Source organism: Budorcas taxicolor, chromosome 16 (genome assembly GCF_023091745.1).
Source record: "Budorcas taxicolor isolate Tak-1 chromosome 16, Takin1.1, whole genome shotgun sequence".
NCBI classification, from domain to species: domain Eukaryota; kingdom Metazoa; phylum Chordata; class Mammalia; order Artiodactyla; family Bovidae; genus Budorcas; species Budorcas taxicolor.
In genome coordinates this window covers 15,498,498-15,513,029 of record NC_068925.1, presented here as the reverse complement: position 1 = coordinate 15,513,029, position 14,532 = coordinate 15,498,498, and positions in this window count along the sequence as shown.

Below are 14,532 nucleotides of genomic sequence, written 5' to 3'. Positions count from 1 at the left end.
TTTCAAGGATTGTGGACCCATGAAACAGGTGATGGGAATAAAAGAATTACTGGACTTCAAAGGACTATTCAGGCTTAGTCAGTAATCACCTCAATAGGAGCCAGATTGGTTAGATTCTTTCCACATTAAAGAAAAACTTGAGTGAATATTTTATTGTTTGGACTGAATGAAAGGAGAAAATCCTAAAAATATTAATATTCAAAATGCCAATAACAGTAATAATGGAAAAAACAATATATTTGAATATATCCTAATAATTTCTCTTGATGCTAATTATGTTAATCTTGTCAAACTCTCACAGCTATAATTTTGTCTATGTTATAAATTAGAAACTGTAGTCAGTTCAGTTCAGTCACTCAATCGTGTCCGACTCTTTGTGACCCTATGAACTGCAGCACACCAGGCATCCCTGTCCATCACCAACTCCCGGAGTCCACCCAAACCCGTGTCCATTGTGTCAGTGATGCCATCCAACCATCTCATCCTCTGTCGTCCCCTTCTCCTCCTGCCCTCAATCTTTCCCAGAATCAGGGTCTTTTCAAATGAGTCAGCTCTTTGAATCAGGTGGCCAAAGTATTGGAGTTTCAGCTTCAACATTAATCCTTCCAATGAACACCCAGGACTGATCTACTTAGGATGAACTGGTTGGATTTCCTTGCAGTCCAAGGGACTCTCAAGAGTCTTCTCCAACACCACAGTTCAAAAGCATCAATTCTTCGGTGCTTAGCTTTCTTTATAGTCCAACTCTCACATCCATACATGACCAGTGGAAAATCCATAGACTAGACTAGACCGGACCTTTGTTGTCTCTGCTTTTTAACATTCTAAGTTGGTCATAACTTTTCTTCCAAGGAGTAAGTATCTTTTAATTTCATGGCTGCAATCACCATCTGCAGTGATTTTGGAGCCCAGAAAAATAAAGTCATCCACTGTTTCCACTGTTTGCCCATCTATTTGCCATGAAGTGATGGGACCAGATGCTATGATCTTAGTTTTCTGAATGCTGAACTTTAAGCCAACTTTTTCACTCTCCTCTTTCACTTTCAAGAGGCTCTTTAGTTCTTCTTCACTTTCTGCCATAACGGAGGTGTCATCTGCATATCTGAGGTTTTTGGTATTTATCCTGGCAATCTTGATTCCAGCTTGTGCTTCCTCCAGCCCAGCATTTCTCATGATGTACTCTGCATATAAGTTAAATAAGCAGGGTGACAAGCCTTGTCATACTCCTTTTCCTATCTGGAACCAGTCTGTTGTTCCATGTCCAGTTCTAATTGTTGCTTCCTTACCTGCATATAGGTTTCTCAAAAGGCAGGTCAGGTGGTCTGGTATTCCCATCTCTTTCAGAATTTTCCACAAAAATTGTAGTACCAAAAGACTAACTAATATCCACAGTTTACAAGGCGAAATACTTTAGCAATATTTTGGTCACTGGATGGAAGAGCCAAATCACTGGAAAAGACCCTGATGCTAGAAAAGATTGAGGGCAGGAGGAGAAGTGGGTCATAGAGGATGAGCTGTTTGGATGACATCACTGACTCAACAGACCTGTGTCAGAGCAAACTCCAGGAGATAGTGAAGGACAGGAAAGTCTGGCATGCTGTATTCCATGGGGTTGCAATGAATCAAAGACGACTTAACAACTGAAGAACAACACATGGTTAAATAGTAGCTGAATAGACTTCTGATCCTACGATCATAGTCATTTAAATGACTGACTCTATATCCCATCAAGGTGAACTGTAAGCCGTAATCATGTGAAATGAATAACTTCAGAATAAACATAGATACTCTAAATATTTTTATCATGTATGGCAAAAATGTGCGTTAACTGTATGCAAACATTTATATACATGCATTTATAAATTATACATTTTTGTATAAGTATACATATACAAAATACAAATTATAGTTTAATGTTTTTGTATAAGTGTTTATGTATATATGAACATGTTTGTATATGTGTGTATATATATATACAAATGTTTATAGAGTTAATATAAATGCTTGTCTTACATAATAAGAATATTGAGAATATCTCTATGTTTACTCTGAAGTTATTCACTTCAAATGATTACCACTTACATTTCACCCTGACGGGATATAGACTCAGCACTGCGGGCCGCACCTCCTCGTTCCGCGTTGAGCCTCGGGGTCAGACTGGATGGAGGCCGGATCTGCGGAGGTCGGACAGATGTAATGAGTGGACGCGGCCCCTCAGCGACACGCGCTGGGACTGGGTCGTGGGAGGCTCCAGGCGTGGCCGGGGCCAGCCGGCATCCCAGGCGTCACGGGACTGCCCTCGAGTGTGTGGCGGTGGGACCTCGAGCTTGTTTTCCTGGTGGTCCGGCTGTGCCCCGGTTTTCTCTGTTCCCTGGACTGCCCCCGCGACCCTGTCCCGAGGCTCTCGCTGTGTCTGCTTGTCTCCCCTCCCCGGTGCTGCCAGCCTTTCCCCCGGCCCGCGCCGGTGACCGTCCGCGCCCCCTTCTAGTGTCCGGGAACGAGCCGGCCTCGCCTCATGTGGGTGTCGTCACCCGGCCTCCGCTGGCCGGTGGGGTCCCCGGACCGAGCAGCGCACTCGGTCCCCGAGAAGCAGGGAGGCTGGCTGGGCACGGCGGGGTGCACGTGAGGGCCGTGGGGGCGCCGGGCCCCGGCGGGAGAGCGTTCTCCCGGGCCGGCTGTGGCTCTGGGCGTGGGCGGCGGTGGGCGCGAGCCCCGCGAGGGCGGCCAGCCGGGGGCCGTGGGGGCCAGTCGGCGTCCTGGGTGCCGCGGGACGGCCGGTGTGCGGGAGGCCTCTGAGGTTAGACCCCCAGGAGCGCCCCGGAGGCCGACTCGCTTCCGGGTCGTTTTGAAGCGGCCCCGGGGCCCCCCGCGGTGGCGCGAGGCCACCCCACCTCCACCGCCGGTTCTGTGCCGCCGCTGCGTCTTCCGCTCCGCCGGCCTACGTGGCCGCACGCCGTCGGTGCCCCGTGTCCGTCCGCTACGTCCGTCCGCTACGTCCGTCCCGCCTGGCGGATCCCCGGGGCTCTGCCCTGGTGCGTCTCGCTTGCCGGGTCACCGCGGCCCCGTTCCGCTGCCCGGCACCGCCGTCTGTCCGCCGACGTCGTTGCGTGCCGGAAGAGGCGGGAGCGCCCGTGTCCCCTTGGGCGGGTAGACGCGAAGGCGCGTCAGCCGTCTCCGATGTGCCGGGCCTGTGTCCCCGACGCCGGGCGCCCTCTCGTTCCTCCGCGCCGTCGCCGTGGTGCGTTGCGCCCCTCGTGGGCTGACCCTGGGCGGTCGGGCCGTCCTAGCCGTGAACGGGGCGGGGCGTGGCGGGTCGGTCCGGCCCTCGGCGCGCGCCTTCCTGCCCGCATCCTTACCTCGTGAGTTTCAGGCTTGCCGCAGCGCCCCGCGCCCGGCACGCCCGGCTCCTTATGCTCGCTTCCCTGGAGAAGGAAATGACTACCCATTACTCCAGTTTTCTTGCCTGGAAAAGCCCATGGATGGAGGAGCCTTGTGGGCTACAGTCCATGGAATCGCAAACGTGGATGCGACTGAGCGACTTCACTTAACTCTTAATGCATATATATATATATATATATATATATATTGCTATTTTTGTATCTATTTTTTCAAAAAGTAAAAGATCCTGTATCTGTCCTTCCATATGCATTTTCATTTCACAATATATTTTTGAGATTTAGCCTTGCCATTTCACTTTCTCATATTTTAATGATTAAATATCGTTGCATAATGTGAATATGTCATAATTAATTTAAAGTTATCCAAACATAGACTGGCGAACCAATATAGTACTGTAAAGTAAAATAAAGTAAAAATAAAAATTAAAAAAAAAGATTATCCGTATTGATAAACAGTTATTATTTCTAACAGTTTTCTTTTACAAGTAGTATTGCAACGATCACTGACATATGGCTAGTGATTATACAGAGACACAGGCTTGCTGAGTCAGTGAGTATACTTGTAATTTAAACTGATTTTGAAAACTCTACTACATTAGTTTATGTCTGTAATAGTTTATATAAAATGCCTCTATCCTTAACATTTCAGTAAGCTTTGATGTTACTCTCTATCACATCTGCCAGTCTGATGCACAAAAACATGTTATTCTGCTATAACTCCCATTTCCTTTATATTAGGGTTTGTTTTGTTTTTCTTTTGTTATAACCCATATACATTTCTTCAGTAAAGAAAATATATGCATTATTTCTTTTTTATAATTTAGTGTGATGAAAGGTTTTCTTACTGATTTAAGTAAGTTTAATTTTATATAATATGTATATCAAGAAAAAAATTCACTAGTGTTTAATGTGTTTATTAACAATTTCCTTTATGCTTTTTGTTTTGATTACAGTCTTGCTTGGTTTGTTCTTGCAAACATATTCTTTCATTTTTTCCAATATTATTTTTCAAGTTCAGATGTTTAACACTGTCTTATCTTTTTGCTTCATTCTAACTACTTGAGTGAGTGAATCTGTTTGATGCAAAATTCGAAGTGAATGTTTAGTCTTTAGTAAATCCAGGTCTGTTTTATACCTGGCAGTCTGTGGTGGCACAGAAATTGGTAAGCTTAACTGATTATTACATCATACTACTATTTATATTTTAATACTTGTAATTTTGGCACCTGAGAACACAAAACTAACGGAAGAAATGAAGGAGAGTTAATAACAGGTATGTTTGTGTTGAAATGAACTAAAATCCCACTTTAAAAATATTTATGAGTTAAATAATTCATATGAAATTTGTGGATATTACTTTGTAATCACTGTTATAAGACTATAAGAGAAATGCTTAATACTTAATTGAAATCACAGTTAAATGTATACTTTAGCTGGTTTCATGAGCCATTAGATTATAAACTCTGTTGATACATAGGATGTCTTTCTACTTTCCTAAGAAGTCCTCATCCTCTGAATATTTGGGATCATTTATTCAATACTTAATTTTGAATGGACTTGTAAATGAGACATTATTCATAGCATACACTGAGGATTCTAATAATCTAAATGAGAGAAGTATGTGTATAACATGAAATACTAATATTTGTCTATTTTGCATCCAAAAATTCTTGTTTTCATATGTCTAAGCCATTCTCTTAGTATATTTTCAAAATTAAACCAAGGTCCAAATTAGTCTTCAGAGAAATGTGCAACACTATGAAATCAAGTGCTAAATTCTGTATGTGTGATAAGATATAATCTTATTCATTTTTATGTAATTATTCATTTTGAGAGAGAGAATATTAAATGAGTTCGCTTTCTAACCTGTTTAATCAAACCAGTTATTAGATTGTCAAAGAAGTTTTCCTAACACAGTTACAGACATTGATAATAATAAATATAACACCAATAAGAATTAATAACAATATAATGATGGTGCTTAGAATTTATTCTTTACATTCCTTGGCCTCCGTAGGTAGACTTGTCGCTTAGTAAATTTACTAAATAGTTGTTGCTGCTGCTGCTGCTGCTGCTGCTAAGTCGCTTCAGTCGTGTCCGACTCTGTGCGACCCCATAGATGGCAGCCTACCAGGCTCCCATGTCCCTGGGATTCTCCAGGCAAGAGTACTGGAGTGGGGTGCCATTGCAGTCTCCGAAATAGTCATTATCAATTATTAAATAATAATTGTCCTTATTTATAAATTACTCTAAACATTTTGGATCATTAATATGTAGAGACTCATTCTTAACCTTGAGATATATCATAGTTGATTATTTCAATGACTTCTGATTAAAAGTAACTTTAATAAAGTGATAACAATTATCAAATATATTATTATTATTTATATTAAGTACAACAAATCTAAACTAGGTTCCATCATATATGGAAACTTAAAATACAATGGAAAAGTTTAGAGCAATTCTCAGGACTATTTGAAGGTGTTAATACCTGTTCAGAGACCTAATTAAATGAGCATACCTAAAAATAAGCCCAAACTCCAAAATATTTTTAAACTAAGTGTTTATAAAAGATTATGTTTGTAAATTAAAATGAAAACAAGTAATATTTTTTCAAGAAATTTAAAAATATTTTGCTGAACATATACCCAACTTGGACAGACAGACAAACACTTATGTAGGATAATTTTTTTTAAATTTATTATTATTATTATTTTACTTTACAATATTGTATTGGTTTTGCCACACATCAACATGAGTCTGCCATGGGATAATTTTTATATTACATTCTTTGTAAATTCCTAGGTAAACCAATCACTTTAAGTTGACTTAAAATTAGGACACAAAATATCCTTTTTTCCTAAAATCTTTAGTAATATTACTACATGCACTAGTAGTTTGTTAATGCTGATCTAATCACATTGTTTTGTGTGCAGCATTCAGTTCAGTTCAATTAAGTCACTCAGTCATGTTTGACTCTTTGTGACCCCATAGACTACAGGACACCAGGCTTCCCTGTCCTTCCCTGTCCATCACCAACTTGTGAAGCCTGCTCAAACTCATGTCCATCTAGTCAGTTATGCCATCCAACCATTGCATCCACCATTGTCCCTTTCTCCTCCTGACTTTAATCTTTCCCAGCATCAGGGACTTTTCCAATGAGTGAGTTCTTCCTATCAGGTGGCCAGAGTATTGGAGTTTCAGCTTCAGCTTCAGTCCTTCCAATGAATATTCAGGACTGATTCCCTTTAGGATGGACTGGTTTGATCTTGCTGTCCAAGGAACTCTCAAGAGTCTTCTCCAACACCACAGTTCAAAAGCATCAATTCTTTGGCGCTCAGCTTTCTTTATAGTCCATTCTCACATCCATACGTGACCACTGGAAAAACCATAGCCTTGACTAGACCAGACCTTTGTTGGCAAAGTAATGTCTCTGCTTTTTAATATGCTGTCTAGGTTAATCATAGCTTTTCTTCCAAGGAGCAAAGGTCTTTTAATTCCATGGCTGAAGTCACCATCTGCAGTGATTTTGGAGCCCCAAAAATAACATTTCTCACTGTTTCCACTGTTTCCCTGTCTATTTGCCATGAAGTGATGGGACCAGATTCTATGATCTTAGTTTTCTGAATGTTGAGTTTTAAGCCAGCTTTTTCACTCCCCTCTTTCACTTTCATGAGGCTCTTTCGTTCTTCTTCGCTTTCTGCCATAGAGTGGTATGATCTGTGTGTCTGAGGTTATTGATATTTCTCCCAGCAGTCTTGATTGCAGCTTGTTCTTCATCCAGCCTGTCATTTTGCATGATATACTCTGCATAGAAGTTAAATAGGCAGGGTGACAATACGCAGCCTTGATATACTCCTTTTCCTATTTGGAACCAGTCTGCTGTTCCAAGTCCAGTGCTAATTGTTGCTTCTTGATCTGCATAAAGATTTCTCAGGAGGCAGGTCAGGTGGTCTGGTATTCCCATCTCTTGAAGAATTTTCTAGTTTATTGTGATCCAGATAGTCAAAGGCTTTGGTGTAGTCAATAAAGCAGAAGTAGATGTTTTCCATTAGCTTAGTCTTTATGAAAGGTTTATGCTTCAACATAATCTACTATAATATAGGAACAAAATATAGAAAATAAGTTAAAAAAAAGAATGTCTCTCTGTTTTACAGTATTATTTCCCTTGATTCAATATGTAGTTGCAATTTTTATGTTTCCAAAAACAATACGAAATCAACAATTTTCTAACCCATTTTTAAATAGGGAAAAAATGTGAGAAATATGTGTGGCTATTGATCAGATAAAGAAAGGGCAGGAATAATTCTCTAAGGGTTTAACTTAAAGCAAGCATGTACCTTATGACAGGAAGGGTCAAGTGGAAATCTCTTAAATATCCTCAAATCCTTGATCAAGATAATAAATCCAAAGCTGTAGCATACCCTGGGAAGATTTGTAGAGTTTAGTGTCACTATCAAAGATTTAAAGGATGAAGACCTAGACTCTTATCAAATCCCTTTTCAACTTACCTCCTTGGCTTCTGCATAAGTCAGATGGAACTGTCGCAGCTAAGAGGAGTCTAAGGGAGACACAACATCTAAATGTAATTATGCTATCATGGATAACATCCCGGAATGGCAAAAGGGCAGTCAGTAAAAACAATGTTTTGTGAAGCAACCATTCATTCCTATTGTTAAAGTAGAGCAGTCTAATAGAGATAACACCAGGCTTTTTCAGGGAAAAATATTTGGGATATTCTGTGACATTCTCAGGACATGACATAATTTTAGGGAAGCAAGCCCCAAGCTGTGAAAATCAACTACTGAGCTTTGCTTAATTGGATCTGATATTTCTAATTGCAGAAAAAAGAAAAAAAGCAATAAGTTTAGAGTCTACATTTTCAAATTCTTAAGTTTCAGAAAGGGATACACATTTATTTTAAATGGCCATGTATAGCTGGTGGCTACCGTACTGGACAAGACAAAAATAATCTGGCATGGAAGAAGTACAAGGCATCCAAGAAGGTTTGAGATTATTTTAAGGTGTGTCTCTTTGGGATCCCACTCTAAAATCTGCCTCGTTGGTCAGAAATGCTTCTCCTTTGCAAGTCCTGAACAAATCTTGTCCTCTATAGCCTTATGGTTCTATCAAAATTCCTCAGCTTCTCAGCAGCATATGATAGATTCAGAGAGATCTTCCATAGAAGAGATGAGGAGGACCCAAAAATAGCCTCATGTTTATACTTTCTGTCTCTTCTAGATGGTGGGCCTATAAATTCTTCATTGTTGTGGAGAATCTCCATATTTACATTTAAATAAATTTAAATTAAATAGTCTTTTACATTCAATATTGTGATGGAAAAACACATAGTATCAAATTTAGGTCTTGATAATATCTTCTATTACCAAGAGTTAAATGTTCTAAAATGCTAATAACACAAATTATAGATAATATAGAGCATTTACTGGAGAAGGCAATGGCAACCCACTCCAGTACTCTTGCCTGGAAAATCCAATGGGCGGAGGAGCCTAGTAGGCTGCAGTCCATGAGGTCGAGAAAAGTCACTTTCACTTCAGTTTCACTTTTCACTTTCATGTGTTGGAGAAGGAAATGACAACCCACTCCAGTGTTCCTGCCTGGAGAATCCCAGGGATGGGGAGCCTGGTGGGCTGCCGTCTCTGGGGTCACACAGAGTCGGACACGACTGAAGGGACTTAGAAGCAGCAGCAGCAGAGCATTTACTTGATATATTTAGGTATTTTCCTTAGTCCATTAACAAATATAGGCCAGGAAAATGTTAAAAATGGTTCATTGTTTTGCTAACACTTTAAAGTTGTTCTTTTATTTTTGTCCTTTTAAAAAGTTCTTTAGTCATTTATCATCTAGGCTGTGACTATTCAGCTCTGACAAATTCTGAGGATTCAGTTCATATGGAACATTTACTATATTTAACTGTATTTTAAAACCTTAGCAATAGCAAATTCATTTCTGTTAATTGAAAATCGGAAAAATCAGAATTTGTATTCCTAATGTACTTTTCATTGAATGATATATATTAGCCATTTTGCTGTAATTACCACAACCCCATTATTAAAAACAAAACAAAACAAAACACAGAATTGAAAGCAATTACTTTCAATGAGCTTAAATTTTGAGAAACATATAAGAAAAAAATTTGAAAAATCCTATGGCATGGATTGTCAATTAGTGTAAAGGCAATTACAAATATTTTTAAAAGTTCAGTTTTGTTTTTAAGTTAATCAAATTCATAAAATGTATTTATATTTGTTCTAACAGGAATTTCTAAGGAAAAGTAGCAGTAAATGACTCTATTTGAGCAAATAAAGCTAACAATTATTAAAATGGTCAAGGAGCAGGAAAAGTAGGCCAGGAGACAGAGTGAGAACAAAAGCATCTTAGTTGAGCAGACAGTAGACGTACATTTTCTTGCATATCATCACTGGAATACAAGGTTTTCAACATGTTTTAGTTTGAGTTGCCTTTATTCACTCTTTTGTGGCTCTATTTATAGAATAAAATATTTAGATTATTCTCGTTTCAATCACTCCTCTAGCCTGTGACAGTACCACTAAGACGTAAATGGAGGAATGGTCATTTCTCCTAAAGAAAATGTGCTATTTGGGATAAGCAGTGGAAGAAGACAAGAAAAATCACAAATGTTTGTTACAGCAATCAGCTGGATGACATTTTATATCATAATATTTACCTGAGAAGGTAGACTGAAAACAGTCTTGTTGTCCCATTTCTTGTTGGCTTTCAATCTCCTTACAATATTAGGAAATGAATACACTCTAACTATGAAGAGGCAACAATTCAACAGAACAAAGGTAAATAATTAATATGCCTGACTTTAAGACTTAAATCTACATAAATTAAGGTAGTATGGTATTGATGAAAGAATAGATAAATCAATGGAACAAAACAGAGAGCCCAGAAATAGTTCCACACAAATATAGCAAACTGATCTTTGAACCATTTCATGAAAAAAAGCATTGATAAACTGAAATTCCTTAAGAACAAAAATTTCTGCTCTGCAAAGACATCATCAGGAAAAAAAGACAAACCACAGACTAGAAGAAAATATTTGCAACATGTCTACATGAAAAAGGTCTCTCAGCTAAAGTTAATTTTAAAAATTGCTTAAAACTCAACTAGATAAAAACAAATAAAAACCTAATTAGAATATCATGAGACCTGAACAACCATCTCATTAAAGAAGATACACAGATGTAAAAGAAGCATATAAAAAAGTGAGTCATCTTCTATCACTGTACACTTTCAAATTATAACAGTGAGATACTATTATACATCTACTGAAATATCTTAAATCTAGAACACTCACATCAAATGCTAATGATGTGAAGCAACAGGAAGGTTCATTCATTGCTGTTGGGAATCCAAAATAATATAGTCACCTTGGAAGACCATTTGGTGGTTTCTTACAAAAGGAAACTTACTCTCACCATGTAATCCACCAACTGCATCCTTGGTATTTACCCAAGTAAATAAATTTAAAATTTATGTCTATGCAAAAGCCTGGACAGAGATATTTAAAACAGCCAGAACTTTATTTATAACTTCCAATACATGGAAGCAATCAAAATGCCCTTCCGTAGGTGAATGGGTAAACAAATTTCAGTACATACAGATATTACATTATCAAGACACAAACATACATGAATGAAACTTAATTGTGTATTAGTAAGTGGGGAAAAAAAGCAATCTAAAAGGCTACATACTATATAATTCCATCTATAGGGTATTTTGGGAAAGCTGAAACTATGAAGAGAGTAAAACAAAATAAAATCAGTGTTTGCCAGGGGTTGGGAGTTGGTGAATAGGTGGAGCACAGAGGACTTTTCAGCAGTGAAACTATTCCATATGATACAGGGTATATGTCACTATACATTTGTCACAATTTCAGAATAGATGACACCAAGGTGAACTATGGACTCTGGCTGATAATAATATGTCAATATTTGCTCATTGATATAACAAATGTTCTGATTTGGTGTGGGGTATGATGAAGAGTTTGTGAGGTGAGGGGAGTGAGGACTGAATAGGGGGCACATGGAAAGCCTTCTTCAGTAATCAATGCAAAGAAATAGAGGAAAACAATAGAATGGGAAAGACTAGAGATCTCTTTAAGAAAATTAGAGATATCAAGGGAACATTTCATGCAAAGATGGGCTCGATAAAGGACAGAAATGGTATGGACCTAACAGAACCAAAAGATATTAAGAAGAGATGGCAAGAATACACAGAAGAACTGTACAAAAAGGATCTTCGTGACTCAGATAATCACTATGGTGTGATCACTCATCTAGAACCAGACATCTTGGAATGAGAAGTCAAGTGGGCCTTAGAAAGCATCACTATGAACAAACCTAGTGGAGGTGATGGGATTCCAGTAGAGGTATTTCAAATCCTGAAAGATGATGCTGTGAAAGTGCTGCACTCAATATGCCAGCATATTTGGAAAACTTAGCAGTGGCCACAGGACTGGAAAAGGTCAGTTTTCATTCAATCCCAAAGAAAGGCAATGCCAAGGAATGCTCAAACTACCACACAATTGCACTCATCTCACACACTAGTAAAGTAATGCTCAAAATTCTCCAAGCTAGACTTCAGCAATACGTGAACCGTGAAATTCCTGATGTTCAAGCTGGTTTTAGAGAAGGCAGAGGAACCAGAGATCAAATTGCCAACATCTGCTGGATCATGGAAAAAGCAAGAGAGTTCCAGAAAAATATCTATTTCTGCTTTCTTGACTATGCCAAAGCCTTTGACTGTGTGGATCACAATAAACTGTGGAAAATTCTGAAAGAGATAGGAATACCAGACCACCTAACCTGCCTCTTGAGAAATCTGTATGCATGGCAGGAAGCAACAGTTAGAACTGGACATGGAGCAACAGACTGGTTCCAAATAGGAAAAGGAGTACGTCAAGGCTGTATACTGTCGCCCTGCTTATTTAACTTCTATGCAGAGTACATCATGAGAAACGCTGGACTGGAAGAAACACAAGCTGGAATCAAGATTGCCAGGAGAAATATCAAGAAACTCAGATATGCAGATGACACCACCCTCATGGCAGAAAGTGAAGAGGAGCTAAAAAGCCTCTTGATGAAAGTGAAAGAGGAGAGTGAAAAAGTTGGCTTAAAGCTCAACATTCAGAAAACGAAGATCATGGCATCTGGTCCCATCACTTCATGGGAAATAGATGGAGAAACAGTGGAAACAGTGTCAGTTTCTGGGCTCCAAAATCACTGCAGATGGTGATTGCAGCCATGAAATTAAAAGACGCTTACTCCTTGGAAGAAAAGTTGTGACCAAACTAGATAGCATATTCAAAAGCAGAGACATTACTTTGCCGCCTAAGGTCCGTCTAGTCAAGGCTATGGTTTTTCCAGTAGTCATGTATGGATGTGAGAATTGGACTGTGAAGAAAGCTGAGTGCCGAAGAATTGATGCTTTTGAACTGTGGGTTTGGAGAAGACTCTTGAGAGTCCTGTGGACTGCAAGGAGATCCAACCAGTCCATTCTGAAGGAGATCAGCCCTGGGATTCCTCTGGAGGGAATGATGCCAAAGCTGAAGCTCCAGTACTTTGGCCACCTCATGCGAAGAGTTGACTCATTGGAAAAGACTCTGATGCTGGGAGGGATTGGGGGGAGGAGAAGAAGTGGATGACCGAGGATGAGATGGCTGGATGGCATCACTGACTCGATGGATGTGAGTCTGAGTGAACTCCAGGAGTCGGTGATGGACAGGGAGGCCTGGCATGCTGCGATTCATGGGGCGCAAAGAGTCGGACACGACTGAGTGACTGAACTGAACTGAACTGAACTGGGAGCTCTTTGTACTTTGCACTCAATTTTTCTGTGAACCTGAAACTGCTCAGAAAGAGCTTTTACAAGAAAACTTAAGGAACTCAGAAACTGTTTTTTAGCCCGAGCTTTATAATCCATTTTATTCATGACAATCTCCGAGCTGTCCCAGATTTGGCTAGTGATCACTTCTCCAGCTGTCTTCTATGTTTCTAGATATTTTTAGCATTTTATCATTTTCTGATTCCAAGATTACCTTGAGATTTCTTAGTCTCAGTCCAGAAATCATCTATGTGCTAAGAATACATGATTCCTTTTCTGTGGAAAATGATACATGCACTAAATGTCCCTATTGCTGCTAGAGAAACTGGTGTGCCATTGATACTCATGGAAAATATCTCAGAAAGTACTTTAAATCACAAGATCCAATCAAGCATCACTGGATATCTTTCCATCCAGTATTATCATTTATATTAATTCACAGAAGACTGCTCTCAACAACAATAACATCCTGATAATTACTCATATACTAAATCTTACTTTGCAGATAAAAATGACATCACTCCCACACATAAAACTATTAATAAAACTCAATATAACTTTTCAGTTATAAGAGGACTGTGCTCAAATTCATTTGCATGTGGATAATGATATCAACAAGATAATATTAGTTTCCCTAATCTCCATTTCTATTCACTTGCATTATATTTCTTATCTTGATGATATTAATTGCTTTTAAAATCTATGAGTATGTTCCTCAGTTCCATTTCTCTTGATTCTATATATATGTTAATATACAATATTTGTTTTTCTTATTCTGACTTTTGTAAAGCAATTATCCTCCAATTAAAAAATTAAGTATTTAAAATTAATATGTTTACTCAGAATACTCCCATGCCTTTCCCTATTTTTATACCTAATCCGCTCTCAACTCCTATAGGTCTCTGCTTTCCTTAAATTCTGTTATATATTTGTGGGTTTCAAAAATCTGTGCATTCTTATTTCTTCATATTTCTTAATCAGATATAGCATATAATATACATAAAGCAAAAAAAGTATTCCCTTTTTTGTTCTCTTGATACAGTATGAAAATGTCTATATAACAGTCCATAGAGTTCTTTATTATTTTTATCAGAGATCTATTGAATTTGCATGCCATAAAATTCACCCACCTAAAAATGTATAGTGCAATAACTTTTAGCATAACCACAGTTTTGCTACCTACACTACCATCTATTACAGAACATTTTCATCAACTCAAGAAGAAATTCCAGAGCTTTTAGATATAACCAGTCAATCCACA